Source organism: Atta cephalotes (genome assembly GCF_000143395.1).
Source record: "Atta cephalotes unplaced genomic scaffold scaffold00053, whole genome shotgun sequence".
NCBI lineage: Eukaryota > Metazoa > Arthropoda > Insecta > Hymenoptera > Formicidae > Atta > Atta cephalotes.
The window spans coordinates 1293727-1300170 of record NW_012130117.1 but is presented as its reverse complement, the minus strand read 5'-3'; the positions used below and the strand labels follow the sequence as shown (position 1 = coordinate 1300170).

Sequence of the window (6444 nt, the reverse complement as noted above, 5' to 3'; positions counted from 1 at the left end):
TGTGTGTATCAGACTATTTGAAGTAAAAATGTTAAAATGTTTAATTGTTCCATTAATTATTATTTGATATTGTTAAATAATAAAGTTCCTCCTATCTCAAAAACTAAAAATGTTTATAAATCCGTTTATATGAAATTTTTATAATGTTTGGTCGATATAGAAACACGTTTTTAGAATATTTGACACTTAGCTATTCATTTATAATGTTTTGAATTGAAATGAAGATATTTTATCGTGCCAAAATATGGAAACAAGGATGAAACTGAATTTGATTTCAATTTGACAATTAGGTATAATATAAATTCAAATCATCTTTATGCATCATTTTATAATGCATATTCTTGATGTATGCATATATTTGTGTGATTTTTAAGTTACCTTTAAACACTTTTATGTGTATTATTAATTCTTTATTTATATATTTATGTAATAGAACTGCAACATCAGCGTATCAAACATAAAGTATTGATATTATAGTAGTACATATATGGCCGAAGATTCGATCCACGCCGAAACTCCGAAATACGTAATCCCATTTCGCGTTTTGTAACATACGTATTTTAAATATCGTGTTTATTTTTTAATAAATGCTATTTGTTCGTGAGATCCGATATTTTTCACTCGTGATGAGTAACTTGTTTTTCGTCTTTTTTTTTATTTCATTTCTTTTTTACTTTTCGGTTGTTTTCCATTTGCAGTACGTTGATGTCGCGCCGTGTCGACGGGCATCGAAACACGGAGGCGATCTGTTCTCTAATAACGCGTCCGTCAGACGCACATGTCGACCATTCCCTGTAACAGAATGCCTTGTACCACCGCCGCGGCGCTAATTCATTCGTGTGTATTAGAGCACATGAATAGAGATGATCATTTGATGAGACGCATACGCGCGCGAGATGATATCTGCATTATTCCACGATAATGCGCGGAAACGGGGAAAGATCGGTCGGATTCCGTGCCGAAAAGAGTACGATTTTCAGCGCATGTCAATGGTTCTGCTACATTCAGCAGAAAAACAGCTTTGCAACCGAGTTTATAGTTATAAAATTCTTTAAAAGAATATTGGTGGACGGCAAAACTTCGACGCTGTTTTACCGATTAATGCTCTTTTCTTGGATCAATAGTGATTAACTTTAATTTCGATTCAATTTAGTCTTCATCTTTTTCTAGTTTTTAGATAAAGCTGAAGAGTTAATCGAAATTGAATGAGATTAAAATCAAATACATTGGTATTTTAAATATATTAAAATTAAATACACTGATAGAAAATTAATTACATTGGTTGAAACGAGTATAAATGCGACATACAAATATATGATTTACGAGACATCGACACATTATTATATATCACATTCAAAGGAAAATGTCGACGAATAAATGTTACTTACATTTTCTTCGATATTTATTAGTTATGAAAAAATTCGAGTGTTATAACGAAATATATATTTCTGTAAAATATATTCTCATTAATTGTAAAAAAATAAAATATATAGCTTCTTTGCTAGGAATAAAATTTTATTTCGCTGTATTTAAGTAAAAATTCATTTCAGTGCAATAAATATATTTCTCACAAACAAATTTTTAAAATCTTTTTTTCAGTATTACAACATTGCACGCACACGTATACACAGTTTGTTGTACATTAAAATATATTTTAAGTTTCTAAATTTAATTCTAATAATTTATGTATATTCATTTTTTTTATTTTACATCCAGTTCTGTCTTTATTTCGATTATAAAATCTGCATAATATTTCCACGAAATAAATGTTTTCATAAATCGATCGACGGCATTGATCGCCATATTCAGGTAAAAAGAATCTATAATTTATTTTTTCCTGCTTTGCAAAATACCGGAGTCAGATATATTAGTATGTATATGTCGTTAATCGTGAAAATTTTAATTCTCTGAAATTAATATATGAAGTAATTGATATGGAACAGAAGTGGTATTTTTGTAGGTAAAACGGTTGACGCTAACATCTTTTTAACACAATTAGTCTTACAATTAATTCCTCAACTCGATTTAAATGTATAAATCAATCATATTAAAGAATTTTATAGTTGCAAAGCTACTTTTTCTGGGAAGAATGCAGACGCTTTACATGCGATGCACAAAAGAGCGACTTTTGTTTGATGCAAGAAATTAGCTCAGATACGTAGAAATCGGGCAATGATTCGACACGATTTCCTTGCGTTTTGTCATCAAAAATTTTACTTTGTATCCTTTGTGCTGAGCGCGTATTTTTGCCCCTTTTACATCTCGCTCTGTCGGGGGAAATTTTTCGTTTGAAGTGGAGACTGCAATTTTTATCGTGACGTTAGCTCGTGTTCCAACGGACCCGCTTCCATCTCGTTTCGTGGCTTTCAACGCGATTGAAATGACGTTATGGAAACGTGGGAGACGAAATATAATAATAAAATTCAGAAAATATATGATGGATTATTATATTTAAAAATTAAAAATTCTTTAGATGCATAGAAATGTAGGATGTTTACAAATTTCCTCGGATAAAAAAAAAATTTCCTCGTTCTCGTTACAAAATTAGTTCTCGCAGTGTCACGCTACGCGTAATTACTTAATATTGTAATAGAGGACATGTTATAACGCGGTCTGCAGCAACTTCTTGAAGAGCACTACTCCAGATGAAAACTGGAGGCGGGGAGATAGTTATTCTAATTAATGCCGCATGACGAAGGCGTGTGCTACCGCGTGTCGCAACTATAGAGAACGATTAAGGCACGCGTGTGTAAAACGGGGCGAAAGGCCCATGTGCGATTCGCTGATTTATTTTCTCGCTCGGAGAGCATCCGTTCATTGTTCGTAGCGATGCTGCTTTTACGTCGCACTGTTCCACTGGAGAACAGGGGGGGGGGAGGAGGGGGAGGGACTGCTTTGTGTGTTTACACAGGCGCATCATCAGGCCGTTGGGTTTGAGAACGCAAGCGGCGATCGCGGAATCGGGTGTATTCACGAAACGTGGTCTTGCAGGTAACAAAGCTCTCCGAATTTGCAGGTGAAAGCGGAGCAACGCGCTCGCGTACATTGAAATGTAGCTTCTAATCACTTGCCGCAAACTAAACCGCACTCTAAATTTTTGGGAGTGAAATTTCATTCCAAGAAAAGTGATAGTTGTATCACAGTTCGGCAAGGATTGAACTTCACTTTATTCCTTCAGGAGTGAATTTCTTAATCAAACCTAAAAAGTCAACTTTAATGATTAATCTCTCGCTTAACGATTAATGTTTCGCTTTGACAGAGCGACGCTTTTTTCTATCATATTCATTCATTTTGTGCAAAAACATGATAAAAAAGCCTAATAATTTTCAGATTAGATGATAGGGGGAAGCTAAATCTAACATTTATCAGAGTGAAATTATTCACTCTCCATATAGATTGAAAATTGACTCCCATTTGGAATGATTCTTTACTCTCTAAGAGTGAAAATTTCACTCCTATCGGATTGGCGCATCTATCACTTTTTGGAAGTGAATTTTACTCCCAAAAATTTAAAATGCGAAAGTTGCTTATCGTAAATAAACGTTGCATTTCGCGCAATTGAGAAAATCAATTTGTAGGACATTTTTCAGGAAATTAATATGATTTTCTCAAACAAAAAAGAAAAGAAACGATGCGCAATCGTAGATACAATGTAGACTCCGATCGAAACAGAATCGAAACATTCGGCATGTCAACTTCAATCAAAACCAAAATTAAAAATTAAGGAATCCTGTAAAGGTCATATATATAAATATGCCTATATATCATACATTTTTTCTTCATAAATATTATAATTTATTGAAATAATAATTTTTCGGCTGAAATAGAAAAGCGAAATTTCAAAGAATATAAGTTTGGCCAAAGAATATAAGTATTTTTTCTTCATAAAAATCATAATTTAATTATTGAAACAATAATTACATATTAAAATTAATATTTATGAAGAAGAGCTATATAGTTTCACATAATGAGTCTTCATTTTCAATTTCAATAAAAGTTTCAGTCGGGCTCTAATACGATAGTATAGAAAAATCATAAAAAATGTATAATGACATTTTATTAAAGATTCAATTCTTAAGGTTAAAGATTTAACCCTGCATTACTCGCGTGAAGTATCCAGGTCACTCCAGCCTTATAAATTCATTAAACGTGTTATACGTATATTACAACACTATTTATTACACTTCATTATATTTAACGCAAATTATTTTGCAATTAAAAAAATTTTTTTTTTTCATTTATTTTCTTATCTGAAGGACATACAGAATATTATTGATCTTTATTTAATTGTATATAATTACAGAGAACAGTTGAGGTATATAATGTTGAGGTGAAAGAAACATCTCACGCGAGGGGAGAATGGGAGAATTGCGAACACGAGGTAAATGCGAACAATACTATTATAATATAATACATTAAAGTATAACCTTTCATTTCTTGCATCCATTGATAATCCGATACACATATAGTATTGCATTATAATACGTAATCATAGAATGCATACGCCAAGATAATAAAGATTATTAAGATAATTAAGATAATTAAGATAAAGATCATTATGTGTTTTTGATGATTTTGATGTAGGAAAATTGCGAATATTCAAAGGAAAAGTTACATAAAGCCGACAATTATTTATCAATTACAAATGTCTTTATTTAAAGGATATTTATTTTAAACTACAATAATTGACATTTATATATTATTAATATAAATTGTAAATTGTAAGTAAACAACTGTTTCAGCACTGTCTCGTGACGGCGAATATAATTTTAAACGGCAATAAGATTCTGTTTTTTGTTTAAAATTATAGTTTATGTTTATATTAATAATAAATTAATGTTAATTATTATAGTCAGTTTATCAAGCAACTGAAATGTTTTTTTATAATTAATAAAGGTTTATTAATTAATAAATATCGTCAGTTCTTTATTTAACTTTTCTCTTTGTTTATACTCTCTCCTAATTATTAGTTAAAAGAAACTACACGAATAATATGTGAAATTAAAAAGTTTATTTTTGGAAAATTGTATATTTAATACGTATTGTTACGATGAATGTTCTTGCATACGCTTAAATATTTTAATGACACTGGGCGCCATTCTGGTTTCGACTGATGAAATTCGAGTGAGAGGATATTAAATTAATGATATTTTTATATTCCAACGCGTTGAAAAGCGCTGTCGCGCGCGTGTATTTTCACGTGCGCGCGAGCAGGTCGTTGAATAATTTAATCAGGACAGGTTTTATTGCCGCGTCACAGATTTTACGTGGTGATAAAAGTGCACCCCATAAGTATAACGTGTTACGAAAATCGTAACAACGTGTGATACCGTAAACGCGAGGCTTAAGAAGTATTTAAATGCCTTTAAGTCGAACGCGATGCTTTAATAATTTAGGCTGTGGTTAAAGTCTCGCTACAAATGTTTTGAAACATTTGTTGGACCAATTAGAAGAAAGAATTTTACAAACTGACCATTTAAAAAAATGGTCGCTTCAAAGCGTTTGCAGCATCGCGTTGCCACACCCATAATCGTTTGATTTTTTCGTGACGGGAGATTTCCTGACTCGCGTTACGTCATTAAAGTACATCGACAATTTGCGACGAAATCCGTTTTCGTGATTCGTCTCGGTTTGCGTTGTCGGAAGATCCGCTCTTGCTGTCTCATATACGGAGCTTGACTCGCGTTTGATCTATCGAGAAAAAATAGTAATTCACCTCCTACGAAATTGCTGTTCAGATAAGCACTTTCTAATACACGCATCGAAAGTTTTGCTCTTACACAAGCGATAAGCAAGCCAGCGACTAGTTTAAACGTTCCCGTTAATAGTGTGTATGTTTGCGTGTATGATATGTGAAAGCCTATTGCAATCTTCTGTCCTTTTTAAGCTCGTTATATTTGTATATACGAGATACAAGTCTTGATATACATAATTATGCGCGATAAATGAGATTACAATATTTCCGTGATTACAAATAAACTAATGTGAGTTTAAAGGTGCTAACGCGAGTACATATATTTTGTAAATTTTATTAACTAATTTATAAATTTGTGTACCTCTCTATTCATCTATATATTTATGTCAACGCAAAAAAGCCAACGTGTAACGGCAGTTTTAAGCGCCGCATGGTTTATTGATATTACACAAGTACAATCAACGTTTTAGTCGTGCGAGTTCCATTGCGCAAATAAAGAGAGAAAAATAGAAAAAAATAGATGGAAAAATGATACGGTTTAGCATTGTCGCTGGAATATTTGTGTGCTGCGTAGTGTGTCGTTAGATGCCATAACGATCACAGTTTTTGCGTCTCCTTTTATTTTTCTTTTAATTTTTCGTGTGCATCGTATGCTCATCATATGCTGTCGTTTGTCGCCGTTGACGAATAATCCATGATTTGTCACATTGATACATAACAACGTCTGTAACATAGAGAGATGGAAGTAT

At 32.4% G+C, this 6444-nt stretch overlaps 1 protein-coding gene across 1 annotated transcript in view; it reads left to right on the top strand.

The window, feature by feature from the left end:
* LOC105623106 (ubiquitin-conjugating enzyme E2 H) overlaps positions 1–6444 on the top strand; it is a 58781-nt gene that overhangs the window by 19602 nt on the left and 32735 nt on the right. The gene's annotated exons all lie outside the window — the stretch shown is intronic.